At 36.8% G+C, this 16,388-nt stretch overlaps 1 long non-coding RNA gene and 1 pseudogene across 3 annotated transcripts in view; both read right to left on the reverse strand.

The window, feature by feature from the left end:
- Positions 1-16,388, reverse strand: part of LOC144578448 (uncharacterized) — a 182,853-nt gene that overhangs the window by 94,576 nt on the left and 71,889 nt on the right. The gene's annotated exons all lie outside the window — the stretch shown is intronic.
- On the reverse strand, positions 6,907-9,509 carry LOC144576463 (BTB/POZ domain-containing protein KCTD18 pseudogene; annotated as a pseudogene). The gene has a single exon (XR_013524257.1). The product of XR_013524257.1 is annotated as a BTB/POZ domain-containing protein KCTD18 pseudogene (transcript).

A 16,388-nucleotide genomic window follows, 5' to 3' on the forward strand; every position in this document is an offset into this window, starting at 1 on the left:
AGCCTTTGACAAAATTCAATATCCTTTGATAATCAAAACTCTCAACAAATTAGGTATAGAAGTAATATACCTCAACACAATAAAGGCCACATAAGACAAGCCTATTGCTAATATCATACTCACTGGTGAAAACTTTTCCTCTAAAATCAAAAACAAGAAAAAGATGCTCATTCTTGCTGCTTCTATTTAACATAGTAATGGAAGTCCTAGCCAGAGTAATCAGGCAAGAAAAAGATAAGGCATCCAAGTTGAAAAAGAAGAAGTAAAATTGTCTCTTTGCAGATGACATGATGTTATATGCAGAAAACCCTAAAGACACCACCAAAAAATAGAACTAATAAATGAATTCAGCAAAGTTATAGATTACAAATTAAATATACAGAAATCAGTATCATTTCTGTACAGAAACAAACTATCCAAAGAAAGAAATTCAGGAAACAATTCCATTTACAATAGCATCAAAATAAAATACTTCAGAATGAATTTAACCAAAGATGTGAAAGATATGTACACTGAACACTATAAACATTGATGTAAACCATGGAGTAAAACACTGATGAAAGAAATGTGTGAAGATGCAAATAAATAAAAAGATATTCATGAATTGAAAGAAATGTTAAAATGTCTATACTACACAAAACAATCTACAGATCCAATGCTATCAAAGTTTACAGCATTTTTTACAGAAACAGAAAAACAATCCTAATATTCGCATGAAACCACAAAACACCCTGAATAGCCAAAGCAATGTTGAGCAAGAACAAATCTAGAGGAATCCATCCTCTATCCAAAACTGGAGGTAATCATTTCACAATACGTTTTTATGTGTACAAACATCAAATTGCATACTACAAACACATATAATTTTTATTTTCCATTATGCTGTGGGGGAAAGTAAAAGATAAAAGTAAATTAATTCTTTATTTTCCCCCACAGCAGAATTTAAAATAAAAGAATCCCATAAATACTGAGATCTGAAGATAAAGATAACCATTTGAAAGTGACAAGAAAAATAACTGATTTCTTACCAAAGAACCCCAACAAGATTAATACACGACTAATCAGAAACAATGGAGGAAGTAGGTGGCATATAAAATGCGTTAAAAGAAGAAAATAGGATTGAACGGTGAGACAGACCATTCAACAGTAATATGTGGAGACTTCGGTGCCCACTTTCAATAATGGATAGGACAACTAGGCAGAAGATTTTTCGCAAAAGGAGAGGATGACTTGAACAGCAGTAAAAACCTTCTAGACCTAGTGGTCACTTATGGAACATCCCACCTAATAACAATAGAATAAAACGTGGAAACTACTGCTTCCAGAGTAATAAAAAAAAAAAAGATAAAACAAAACAAAAAACTCATACTTATCCCAAAGCCATCAAGAAGTAGATGCAAATAGGCAATAATAAGTTAAACCGCAGAGTACAGCAAGCCCTTTACACATGAGTAAAGAGCTGAGGACACTTTTATATATAGGGGCCAATGTCTACTTTGGACATAGGTGAGTAGAGGAGTGGCCTAGCGATAGACAGAGATTTTTCCAAGAATAATAAAAAAAATCCATTACATATTTAATAATAGTGTGGGCTGACAAGATTAATTAGAATTTGGAAGCGCTCCAATGCAAACATAAATTATTTAGTGCAACAATTACCTCTCCACTCTTAAGAATTTGCCGCAAAAGTGACAAAGGGGTAACCTGAAGTATCAGTTGAGAGGAGGCTGAAAACTAGAGAAAGTTTGTGCAGTCTTGAGTGTTCTGATTCTAAAGTCTAGTTGTAGTTGAACCCAAAGGTCATCTAAAACCAACTGATGTGGCAACTCATCTCCTTCCAGTTAAATTCTGACAATGTCAAAAGGATGAATCTCTTAGTGGCAACAAAGCAGGAAGTTGGGGTTGGGCTTAAAAGTAAGATTTCTTTTACTCCATTTGAAAACACAGAAAACTTAACTTAGTTAATACTGTAGCCCAATTCCAGTTTTCACAACTTAGTGGCACTGGACAAACAACCCATTATCTCATAAACCTGAATGAAAGGAAGGATTTTAAAGTTCTGGGAAAACACACAAAAAAAAATATTATACAGCAGTATCCATTATCCTTTATAAATAATTTTCACCTTAAAATGAAATATTGAGACATGGGAACATGCAAAAAAATGTGATACTTGAGAGAAAGAAATCATCAATAGGAGACCCACGAGATGACCCAGACAGAGGAATCAGCACTTACGACTTTACAACAACTACCATAAATATAGTTAGGAATTTACAAGGAAAGAATAGGTTAAGAGATGAGAAATACAATATACAAAATCAAAATTCATTGTGTACCCTTAACATCATACTGGGCACCACAGAAAAAAAGTTCAGTGAAATCTGAACACGGGTCATAAAATTTTTGCAAACTGAAGCACAAAAAGAAAAAGACTGAGCATTATTAGAAACCATTCTTAGCATCTCTTTTGTCATGTCTGGCTGTGGAAAAGGACTGGGTAAGGAACAAACCAAGTATCGCTGCAAGGTCCTATACATGACAGCCTGCAAGGCGTCTATCTGCAAGCCCCCTATCTGGCACCTTGCTTGGTGTGGTGGTGTCAAGAGCATTTCTAGCCTCATCTATGAGGAGATCCAGGGTATTCTGAAGGTGATCCTGGAGAATGTGATCCAGGATGATGTCACACCAAGCCTGCCAAGTGCAAGATGGAGCAGCCATGGGTGAAGTCTATGTGTTAAGTGGCGGGGTGCACCCTTATGGCTTCAGTGGCTAAGAATCAAGGTTGAGATTTTGAAAATACTTTTGAATTTTGCTGAAAATCCAGATGTGCTAAAAAAGAAAGAAAAAGAAAAAACTTCTCAGTAACCAAGTGTCTACAATTCTTATGCGGAATCAGAATTTTTTATAGATGCCCTTACTATATTTGAGATCATTTATGACCCTCTCAGAGCAGAAGTGTTCAACTACAGAGAATTCAATAAAGGTTCCCTTTCGAAATGTATGCATTACGTTTGGAGTGTGTGTTAAGAAATTAGAGCCTTAGCAAATCACCATGACCCTCTCAGAGAAAGTGAAAGTTATAAAACTAGTGAACAAATTCTGATTGGTTATGTGCTCTTGAAAGACTTCAAGAAATTTCTTGGTTATGCAGCTGGAGGCACTGAAAATTGAAAGTTACTGCTTTTCTACTTACTCATATAATAAAGGGATCCCTTTCAGCTGCTAGTTTTGAATAATGTATCAACCAGATGATGTTATCTGTGACAGTCACCTGCTTCAAGCTGAACCATTTTATGAATATCAAATAAATAGTCCCCTTGTGCTGAAACACATTTGTGATTTTAATCATGCTGCTTGAACTGACATATTTTTTACTGGTTCCTCTGTGAATTGACAGTGAACCTGTCTACTATAGATGGCCTACTCTTTTATATGTTTTGACTTCAATTTAACCATCAAAAGCTTCATTTGTGTATCATCAAAAAGGCTGTATGTTTCAGCTGAAAAAGAGAGAGAGACTGAAATAAAAATGTGTAAAGAAGTACTGACCTGTGGGACAATATGAAGTGATCTAATATATATAACTGAAGTCCCTGAAGAATAGGAGAGAGAGAATGGAGAAGAAAAAATACTTTAAAAATAATGGCCGACATCTTTCCAATTTGAAGGTGAACAAACCCAAAGTACCACTAAGCTCAGGAAACCCCATGCAAGATGAACAAAAAGAAAACTATGGTGAGGCATATACATAACTGTCAAACTGCAGTAAACCAAAGATAAAGACAAAATCTCAAAAGCAGCTGAGGGAAGGGGTAAGGGAGAGACGGATATATCACAGTACATACAACAATAAAAAAAAACTATGGCTGACATCTTACTAGAAACACAGGAAGCAGCCCAGGCACAGTGGCTCATTCCTGTAATCCCAGCACTTTGGGAGGCTGAGGTGGGTGAACCACTTGAGGTCAGGTGTTCAAGACCAGTCTGGCCAACATGTCAAAACCCCGTGTCTACTAAAAATAAATAAATTAGCTGGCCATGGTGGCACACACCTGTAATCCCAGCTACTTGGGAGGCTGAGGCATGAGTATCGCTTGAACCTGGAAGGCAGAGGTTGCAGTGAGCTGAGATTGTGCTGCTGCACTCCAGCCTGAGTGACAGAGCTGGAAAAGAAAGAAGAAAGAAAGGAAAGAAAGAGAGAAACAAACAAACAAACAATGGAAGCCAAAAAACAATGGAAAATCCTTAAAATGCTGAAGGAAAAAAATGTCAACTAGAATTTTAGGTGTAAAATTCTTCTTAGGGATTTTCTTCAAGAAGAAAATCAAAATAAAGATATTTTAAAATAAGTAAAATCTGATAGAATTTGTTGCCAGTAGACCTGTACTACAAGTCTTGTAAAAGGATCTCCTTCAGAATAAAGGAAATGTAATACCAATTAGTTACAGATCTATAGGAAGAAATTAATAGTACCAAAAATAGTAAATACATTGTTTAAAATTTACTTGTTTTCTTAACTTTTTTAAAGAAAAACTGACTAAAGTAAAAATAACAATACATTGTGTGGTTTACAAGATATGTAAAAGTTTATATATAGACATGTTCTAATTAGCAATAGCCAAAAAAAACAGGATGGAGGTTACTAGAAATATAACATTATGGCCGGGCATGGTGGCACATGCCTGTAATCCCAGCACTTCAGGAGGCTGAGGCAGGTGGATCACATGAGGCCAGGAGTTTGAGATCAGCCTGACTAATATCGTGAAAGCCCATCTCTACTACTCTATTAACAGTAAAAAAATTAGCCAGGCATGGTAGCATGCATGCCTGTAGTCCCAGCTAGTCAGGAGGCTGAGAAGGGAGAACTGCTTGGACCCGAGAGGCGGAGGTTGCAGCAAGCCAAGATTGCTCCACTGCACTCCAGCCTGTGCAGTAGAGTGAGACTCTATCTCAAATAAATAAATAACATTATAATGTTCTTGAAATATAGGTTGAGAGATATTATATTAACTCAAAGGAGACTGTGATAAGTTAGGTATCTATACCATAACCCTAGAGTAACTACTTAAAAGGGGCGTAGCTAAAAATCAAAAAGGGGGATGAAATGAAATACTAAAAAAACTGATTAACCTGAAATAAAGCAGGAAGAACAAGGGACAAAGAGCAGCTGGGATAGACAAAGAAGACAGTGAGATGATAGGCTCAAACTCAACCATGTCAATGAGAAGCTTTCTGACTAAAAGCAAAAATTGTCAGATTTTTGGATAAAAAATAAGACCCAACTACATTCTGCTTACAAAGATGAACTTTAAATACGAAGATATAGATACACTGAAACTAAAGAGGTATAAAAATATGTAAATACCAGTAATAAAAAGGTTGGAGTGGTTATATTAATATCAGATAAAGTAGACTCAAAACAAGGAGTAGGGCCAGGCATGGTGGCTAAAAGCCACACCTATGATCCCAGCACTTTGGGAGGCCGAGGCTGATGGATCACCTGATGTCAGGAGTATCTAGATCACCCAGGCCAACATGGTGAAACCCTGTCTCTACTAAAAAAATACAAAAATTAGCTGGGTGTGGTGGAATGCACCGTAACTCCAGCTACTCAGGAGGCTAAGGCAGGAGAATGGCTTGAACCCGGGAGGCAAAGGTTGCAGTAAGCCAAGATCACGCCATTGGACTCCAGCCTGAGCAAAAAGAGCGAAACTCTGTCCCACAAAACAAAACAAAATGAGGAGTATCATCAGTGATAAAGGAGCACATTTCATAATAATAAATAGTGATTTCATCAAGAAGATATAACAATTCTAAATGTGTATGCATCTAGAAATAGAACTTCAAAAATATGCGGCAAAAACCAACAGAATTGAAAAGAAGAATTAGACAATTCCACAGTTATAGTGATTTCAACACTCTATTTGACAAAACAAATAGACAAAAATCCATTAAGATATAAAAGATTTGAGCAATAATATTAACCAATTTGACCTAATTTATGTTTATTAAATACTATATCTAACAACTGCAAAAAGTACATTTTTGTTCATGTATGCATGGAAACAAGATAAATTATGTGCTGGATTATAAAGCATGTCATAATACATTTCAAAAGACTGAAATTGTACAGAATGTGTTCTCTGACCACGACAGAATCAAATTAGAAATCAGTAATGAGCAGATAATCATCAAATCTATGGAAAAATTAAAATATTAATTTTAGAGGAAGCCAGGTGGAGGGTTTACAGGAACTCTGTTATTTTTGCAATGCTTCTATAACTCCAAAAGTATTCCAAAACAAAAGGTTGTTTTATTTAGAAAAAAAATACACTGAAGACAGACCCTAGACTGGGAGAAAATATTCTCTCCAGATAGATGGATGATTCCTTCACAGACAGACAGACAGATGGACAGACATAGACAGACAGACAAACAGAGAGATATAATGTATGTGTAGATAAATAGGTATCTCCAAACTTTATAAAGAACTTACATCCAGAGTTTAAAAAGAACTCCTACAACTCAATAAGAATTCAAACCATCCAAATAAAAATGGATAAATAATTTAGAAGACTTAATAAAAGAAGCTATAGGAACAGTCAGTAAACACATGAAAAGGCACTCAACATTATTATTAACAGGGAAATATAAATTAAAGCCACAATAAGACACTATTTCACAACTCTCAGCATACTGGCAAGCATATGAAACAAGTGGAACTCATTAATCACTGATGGAAGAGATCTATGATACAACCTCACTGGAAGAAGTTTTGGCAGTTCCTTATAAATACCCACCTATCACAGGACCCAGCAATTCTGTTTCTAAGTATTCTAAGTTTCCAAGAGAAATGAAAATCAATCTTCACAAAATGACCCATACAAAAATATTTATAGCAGATTTATTTTTTTTTATGAAAAAGTTTTATTTTTGTAAAAAGTAATGTTTGAGTATACTTACTTTACTCTTTCAAAGCAGTGCAAGTACAATGATAAGCATTTGTGCAAAAAGTACCCTGCTTTATGAGCTTTTTTTAACACAGTGAAGGCATACATACTCTCACTGAAAGTAGAAATATTTGATCCAATTACAAAACATAACATTTAATAAACACACACAACTGAATAGTCATGAAAAAATAGAGGCTTAATCAAAATATTGTGTTAAAAAATATTAAATTCAAGTTATATGGAAATTTTATGCATAAAAATTATATTGTATAATCAGAATGAATCTTCAGTGGTCATTTCTGAAAGACAAATACTAACTTTAGTTAAAAAGTTAAACTTTTAACTTCTCTTTTTCAAAGTACTTTCAAAACTTCACTATTCAAATTAAAAAGGGGATATTTTAACAATTTCCTTCAAAGACATATTATATAATTCTTATCCAAAGAGACCTTGTAGTGTTTATAAATAAATCTACTAACAGAAAAGAGTAAGAAAAGCCAATCTAGGAAAGAAAATAGTTCAATTACATGAGAGTCAAAGTGCGAATTCAATGCATGGGGTTTTTCCTCCCTATAATTTCTTTTCACCTTGTCTTTGGAAACAGAGTAATTTGTAGGCAGCTCACCTTGATCTACATTTTCTCTCTCTAATCTCTCTCGTCTGTGATCTAGTACAGGGACACACTAATATCACCCCCTCCATTTTGTGGGACAGGAATACCTACGGCCAAACCTCATGCCCACCTCGGGTTCCAACAAGTAGCATTTATTTCAGCAACAAAGTAGACCTCTCTAGAGATTATTTTGTTGTACTGTCTTGTTGCCTTAATATGAATTAGTCATTAAAAAATAAATTAAAAACCTGAAATTCAAACTGTCCATAGACAAATAATCATTTAAAAGTTGGGAAAATGAGAAATGGAGACTTAACCACTGAAAGTCTCCTGTCCTCCATTCTTAGTTCACACAATTCCAGGACTAGAATCCTAAATATAAACCTAAGTTTCCCCTCTGCATTAAGAAAGTGTCACTTCTTTGCATCAGATGGGTTGAAAGCTTTGGGAGATGAATGGGAAATTTCAAGTCCACCACTTCTATCAATTTGTCTTGTCCTTCCTGTTCTCAGCAAGCACTCCTAAGGCGCGGGCAGCTTCGCTGGGAAGCAGATCAGGGGAGTTGGCCTGCCTCATAGCCGCTGCTGTGGGGGCGGGCAGGGAAAGGGCGGTGGCACAGAGTGGAGTCCTCTTCAGCTTTATCACCCGCTGGGGTGTAGGCTTCTTGTCGGAGAGTACCACCTTAGCTGGAGGTAAGTGCATGCCTCCATTTTCAGCACTCACAGCCCCAAGGGAAGACTGAGGATGCCCAAGGGCCCCCGTGCCTGCCAGGGCCGTTGCTCTGGAAGGCTCAGGGCGCTGAGCTGCCTTTCCACGGCTACCACTTTGAAACTGGTTTGCTATCACTCCCGCTGACGTCTGGACGGCACTGACCGGAGACACCGTGATTGAGGCTGAGTTCTTGACTTTAATTTGGGTACTTGTGGAAGGGCCCAAAAATCTAACTGGCTTAGGACCAGTCTTACAGTTCACACCTTCTTCCTCTTCGTTGAACGTTGTCAGTCGCCTCTTTCGAATTGGAGCCATGTGACGCAGGCTTCCAAGTAAAGGCCGTTCTTCTAGAGTCCAACACTCTATCAGCTCATGAGGCACCCGCCAGTAGCTAACACCTTTTCCTTCCCAAGCATCAAAGGCATCCATCTTTTCTTCAACTTTGCTACTGAATAATAGCTCCAAATGTACTGTACATTATTTCCTGCCTCTCTTTTAAAAATGCTTTTGCTGTGAATTCTTCCTCCCAGCTGCTTATCAATAGCATCTGTTCCATCATTTTTTGTGGCATACACACCAATAATTCTACTCTCACAGCTTGCACCAGATGTGTTAAGATAGTGGAGAACCCAAACTGTTGGTTTATTGCAGACCAAGCCATATGAATCACAGAAGTCTGTTAAAGCCTTTTTAAGTTCTATATTTGACCTTAAAGAATATGTCTCCATTTCATTGGCCAAGTGGTCTGACAGGCTATACGGATAAGGGATGCCAAAGTAATCAGCCTCTTCCTGTAGGGCAATGCGGGTTTGCTCATCTGTGGGAATCTGAACTTCTCCATGAAGGTAATCCAAAAGGTATTTAAATAGACGTCCATCACGGTCAATAACACAAGCCCCTGACTCATCTGTTTTTAGAGGAAAGCGACCACTGAACATAGATGCCAACATGGAGTCCTTAAAGCGGCACAAGGACTCCCGCCGGGCTGTGTAAACACAGCCACCCACATTCAGTCGGAGAATATCTAGCACCTCTTCTTCTGCCTCGTGGCCTTCCATTTCTCCCCCAGACACCTGAATTTTTGCCTCCCAACACTCAGAAACTTCGAAACAATGATGTCTTGGTCTCTCTCTGCTGCCCGCCCGACCCTCGGCCCGGCCGCTGGACGCCGCGGGGCGGACGCGGAAGTGACTACCTCCTCCGCTGCACTGCAACTCTGGGAACAAAGCGGCCCCAGCGGCCAGCAGATTTATTCTTAATAGCCAAACCTGAAAATAACCTAAATGTTTAACAGGTGAATGGAAAAACTGTGATTTAGTACTTATTACCAAAAAGGAACAGATTACTGATCTACACACAACAGCATGGCGACTCTCAAAAAAATGTTGTCTATTAGGGAGATGGATACTCCATTATAATGCACTGCATAAAAATATCTCATGTACCCCATAAACATATACACCTACTATACACCCATAAAATTAAAAATTAAAAAAATTGTATTAGAGTTCTCTGAAGAAACAGAGAGACAGACAGAGATTTATTATTATGGGAATTGGCTCACATGATTATGGAGGCCAAGAAAGACTCCTTGGCCACTATCTGCCATCTGCAAACTAGGAAAGCTGGTGGTCTAATTCAGTCTGAGTCTGAAGGCCTGAAAACCAGGAGCTTTAATGTCCAAGGGAAGAAGAATGTGGATGTCCTAGCTCAAGACAGGAGAGAGTTTGTCCTTTCTCTGCCCTTTTGTTCTATCTGGGCTTTTGTTCTAAATGGACTCATATGGTGAGTGAAGAAGCCCTTTTGTTCTATCTGGGCTTTCAATGGACAGGATGATGTCCGACCACATTGATAAGGGCAATCTTCTTTACTTGGTCTACCAACTCAAATGATAATCTCTTCTGGAGATACCTTCATGGACAACCCCAAAATAATGTCTTAGCAGCTATCTGGGCACCCCTTAGCCCAGTCAAGTTGACATAAAATTAACCATCACACATATGGTGAGTGAAGAAGTCAGACCCAAAGAAGTGCACTGTATGACTCCATTCATATCAAGTTCACAAATGGGCAAGCTAATCTCTAGTGATAAAAATCAGAATATCAGTTGCCTGGGGAGCTGGGGATAGAGTTACTGGAAAGCAGTCCAAGGGAGTTTTGGGGGATGATGAAAAGGTTTTGTATCTTTATTTGGGTGTTAGTTTCATACATTTACATATTTGTCAAAAGCAAATACGTAAATAAGTATAATGTCAAAAGTCATTGAAATGTACACTTAAAATCCCTTCCATATTAGTGTATGTAAACTGTATCTCACTAAAACTGCGTTAAAAAGGAAATTCATGGAACTAAACGTTTATATTCAGAAATAAAATTCCCAATTATCAAATAAGCCAAAGTTTTAAGTATATTTTATTTCTATTATTCTGCTGTGGTTATCAGAGAAACCCTAATCAGGAAAAAACTCAGGTTTTGTGGGGTCTGAAACATCTGTAATCTTGAAGGCCCACTGGGATCAAGAGAACCCAAATTTACAAATTAGGCATGAATGAGAATATTTATTTAAAGTGACAACGTAGCCAAAGGAAATTATAAACTTTTTAGAATCTGACAATACCACAAACATCACTGTAATATTTTCCCCTACACTTTTGGCTGCATACGATTTAATCATTGTTTATATTACAATGATTTTATAACATCATTTTTATAGAGATTAGTGAAAGATAATTTACTCTTCTAGCATGGTTGATATAATTTTTTTATTGGGAAGTGTAAAAGGTGCAACGTCATCTGCAGAAACTGTGTGGTGGGGCTACAGTTTTATGCCCTGGAAATAGTCTTTCAGGTGATTTCCACTAAAAAAACGTATGGTACACCTGTAGTTGGATATACTGCCTTATTGAACATATTCCTGATGGAAGAGTACTTTTATTCTGGCTAGGCATATATGAGAACCAAATCCTGAGCTTGTAATTTTACATGTCTAACAGCTGCAAGAATTCTTCGTGGATTAGCATCTACTTCCATACATTCCAAACCCTGTTCTTTGCCACCACCACCACATAATTCGGGTGCTGGACACACACCCTTATTGCAACAAGTTCATCAGCCCACACTTTTCTGTCATGATGCTGCATGAATTAGCTCCTTGGGTAATAGCAGGATTCTTGGAGGTCATCTCTCCACCAGGACACCCAGCGGTAACATAACTCTATGGAAATGACAGCAAATCACATAAACATATTCTATTAACCCCAAAATAAACGTATCCCCAGCCTGATTTCACCTTACTCAGACCTAAGTAATGCCCATGGCCACCCAGTAGCAGTCGACCTGAGGAAGCATGTGACCAAGGAAACGTTGAAGAAGAAATAGCAACCCTGATTGATTGTGGTTAAAATAAATACTGTACTTTTGCTAATTTTACAGAAACATATGGTCATTTGAACACATTGCTGGAACTCTTCCTGGGACCTTGGAAAGGGCCTGTGCAAGTGTGTGGTCCCGAAGATTCATTTTCATTAAATCTATTTCTGTCTCTAAGTCTGTGTGGACACTTCTTGAGAGTCTGCTACTCTTGTTCTAATTATGCAGAAACTTCAGCTGTTTCCTTTTCTTCCAAGAAAATTGGCTTTTGTGTTTGTGTTTGATGAGGGAGTTGTCCAGTTCCTACAAAAGATGAATGGGCAGGCCTTCAAACACTTTTCAAATCCTAAATTATACTGCAGTTCGTCATTCAGAGGATGCAAAAGGAGGAAATCCCGAAGGGGAACTCAATGCTAGCAAAGACACTAACTTGAACCACAGCGCCCTCTTTGGGAAATGAAAACTTTTCTTGATACAAGGTTTCCATTTAACCAATATCTAAAATACATTTTCATTTATCCTAAACAGAATTTTGGTGGAGTTGGGTCTCAAAGATTTTGTTCAATATCTCCCATTATAATGAGAGTTTAAAAGGAGAAACAACTAAATGAAAACTTCAAAGGTATATAGAGAGGAATATAGGAATAGAATCTGGAGAAATTTAGTCTTCCTGGGAAATACCTGTATGGAACACTGGAGTCAGTTATTTCTGAGAGAATAAGTTGATCGTATCTTCATGGAAAGATAATTTAGACCCTCTGGCCACATCAAATCCTTTCTGGAGCAAGATATAAGGGATATGGCCAGGTAGGGTGGCTCATGCCTGTAATCCCGGCCCTCTGGGAGGCCGATGCGGGCAGTTCACTTGAGGCCAGAAGTTTGAGATCAGCTTAGTCAACATGGCAAAACCACATTTCTACTAAAAATACAAAAACCAGCCAGACGTAGTGGTGTGTGCCTGTAATCCCAGCTACTCAGGAATCTGAGATGGAAGAACTGCCTGAACCCAGGTGGCGGAGGTTGCAGTAAGACAAGACTGAACCATTGCACTCCAGCCTGGGTGACAGAGCAAGACTCCATCTCAAATATATATATGTGTATATATGTTTATTTATATGTATATAATATATACATACATTAATACATTCATACATAATTTAAAAACTGAAAGTTTCCCTCAGTTCCACTCAGCTCGACTCTACTCTGGAGGCAGTGTGATACAATGCTAAGTACACGAACAAGACTCAAGCAGACCTGGGTTCTGGTCCCTGCTCTGCCACTCACTACCTTTGCGACCTTGGGTATGTTAGTTAACCTTTCTAAGCCTCAGTTTCTCATTTGTAAAACATTAATAGTACCTACTTTATCAGGCTGTTGTGATGATTAAATAAGATAATATATGGAAATCACATAGAATAATGCATCACAGTGAATATTCAGTATATGTGAACTACTGTGGTGGTTGTTATTATACGGTTTAGAATCCTTGCTCTGCCACTTACTAGCCAGGAAACTTTAGGGAAATCATATAACCTTTCCAAGCCTTATTTTCCTCACCAATAATATGCACCTCTTCCTTACAGGATTTCTGCTACAACTGGAGATAATACATCTATGTTTAATATATTTGAAACATTTAGAAACAGAAATGTCTACTTGAGAGTGGAAAGCTAAGTAAGAAGTAATGATGTGTTGGAAAATAATTTTCCAATCACATCGATTAAATGGGACATCATTTAGGATAGAAAATTAGCTGTGACGCAAAAGAAACTATAATCAGAGTGAACAGGCAACCTACAGAATGGGAGAAAATTTTTGCAACCTACCCATCTGACAAAGCGCTAATATCCAGAATCTACAAAGAACTTAAACAAATTTACAAGAAAAAATCAACTCCGTCAAAAGTGGGTGAAGGATATGAACAGACACTTCTCAAAAGAAGACATTTATGCAGCCAATAAACATATGAAAAAAAGCTCATCATCACTGGTCATTAGAGAAATGCAAATTCAAACCACATTGAGATACTAGCTCATGCCAGTTAGAATGATGATCATTAAAACAACAGATGCTGGAGAGGATGTGGAGAAATAGGAATGCTTTTACACTGTTGGTGGGAGTGAAAAGTAATTCAACCATTGTGGACAACAGTGTAACAATTCCTCAAGGATGGAGAACAAGAAATACCATTTAACCCAGCAATCCCATTACTAGGTATATATCCAGAGAATTATAAATCATTCTGCTATACAGACACATGCACATATATGTTTATTGTGGCACTGTTGACAATAGTGAAGATTTGGAACCAACCTAAATGCCCATCCATGATAGACTGGATAAAGAAAATGTGGCACATATACACCATGGAATACTACATAACCATAAAAAGGATGAGTTCATGTCCTTTGCAGGGACATGGATGAAGCTGGAAACCAACATTCTCAGCTAACACAGGAACAGAAAACCAAACACCACATGCTCTCACTCATAAGTGGGAGTTGAACAATGAGAACAAAACCCACCATGGCACGTGTATACCTATGTAACAAACCTGCACATTCTGCACATGTATCCCAGAACGTAATAAAAAGATATGCTAGGTACCAACAAAAGAAAAAAAAAAGTCATGTAAAACATGAGTCATGAAAGGAAAAAAAAAAGAAATTAGCTGTGAAATGTGGCCTTGGACTGTCCAAAAAAATGGAGCTAACTGTACAGATGTTAGTAGCTGCATCCAGTTGAAGCTATTTGACATGGGAGAAATGTAGGATGTAATAGGACATACATTTTTTTTAAGCTATATGTAGTAGTCAAGCTCCAAAACAGTCCCCAATTGCTTCTCGCCTCGTGGTATTTATCTCCGGGTAACTGTGTCAAGAGTGGATCAAGAGGATATGGAAGAAGTATATCACTTTTTATACTGACTGATAATTCACAGACATAAAGTCACCCTTTTAAAATATATAAGTTGCTGATTTTTAGTATGTTCAAAAAATTGTGCAATCATCACCACAATCTAGCTCCAAAATATTTTCATCACCCCCGAAAGAAACTCTGTACCCATTAGTAGTAACTTCCCATTTATCCCTCTATCCTACGTACTGGCAATCACTAATCTACTTTCTGTTTCTATGGATTTATGGATTATAGATTTATGGAAAAGTCATAAAAGTTAATTCATGACCTTTCATATAGGTAAAATCATACAATAAGTAGCCTTGTATATCTGACTTCTTTCATTTAGTATAATCCATGGTGTAGCATGTATAAATACTTCATTCCTTTTCATGGCTGAATAATATTCCATTGTATGATTATACTATATTTTGTTTATCCATTCATTAGTTAATGGACATATGGGTTTTTTCCCCCTTTTGACTGTTATGAACAGTGCTGTCATGAACTATTTTATTTTTTGTTATTCGTCTTCATTAGTATTTAGGACTATGGATTTTCTAGATCTGATACTCTCATTTCTAAGCTTGATTGTGTTCTGATCAGAAGCTGTGATACTGCAATTTCTTTTACTGTGGATTGACATTTTCTTTGTAGCTTAGTAACTGATCAATTTTGGAAACTAATCATGGCCACTTAAAAACAAGATGTATGATTGGCTTTCAGGTGTGGAATTTTATATATCTCTATTACATATACTTATTAATTACCTTAGCAAAAGTAGGAGGTAGTGAATGTAAATATGCCAATTTCCTCATGTTCTATAATAAAGAGTTGACATAGTTCAAAGCTGATAAATCAATATGAGAAACATTAGTCTATTATTTAAAGGTATGACATTAATATTGGGTAGCCAAACTTGGGTGTGAAGGAAGCATAGGGAGGTGAGGTGTCGAATTATACTTATTTCCTCATTTTTCAAAGTGGGAATTCAATATAAATCCAATTATAAGGTACAAGATGATTTAGAGCATTGTGTCAATAACCAAAATATGTGAGATAATTTTGCCATTTTAAGAAAACAATACTCAAATTGGATCAGAAAGTAAAATCCCTTATAAAGGACACACCTAAAAGAAAGTTACTCATAAAGTTGAAAAATAAGAGGACAAGATGATTCATACATGGCAAATTAAATAAACGGAACACAGAGACTTTAATATCAGGCAATGTCAACTTGAAGACAAAGGACATTAAATGAAGCAAATATGCCATTCCGCATTGACAACTTAGCAGTCGTGACCACTTACACATCAAATAAAGCATCAGAACAAATAAAAAAAAATCTTTAATCGCACTTTTGGATTTCTCTTCTTAGTGAGTTCTCTAGGGATTACAACATGCATCTTAATTTATCACAATCTACTTTATGTTAATGTTCATAATTCTGGTAAAACGCAGGAACTTTACAGCACTATGCTTCTATTTTCTTATCCCTATTTATGTCTGCATATTTTTAGATGCTATTTATACATTTATATTGAATATACTTATGTTTTATGTATTGATACAGTTTATGACATATATAGATATGGCATATATATGTGCCATTACATCTACATAGGTTGTAAAATCAACAATAAAGTGCTATAATTATTGCCTTAAACAATCTATGTATTTTAAATCAGAGAAGAAAATGTATACATTTATCTACAAATTTACCATTTTTTAATGTTCTTTAATCCTTCCTGTGGATTTGCATTCCTATCTATTCATATAAAGAAGGCTTGATATCAATTCTCTCAGTCTCTGTTTATCTGGTAATCACTTTATTTTATTTG

Source organism: Callithrix jacchus, chromosome 11 (assembly GCF_049354715.1).
Source record: "Callithrix jacchus isolate 240 chromosome 11, calJac240_pri, whole genome shotgun sequence".
Taxonomy (NCBI): Eukaryota; Metazoa; Chordata; class Mammalia; order Primates; family Cebidae; genus Callithrix; species Callithrix jacchus.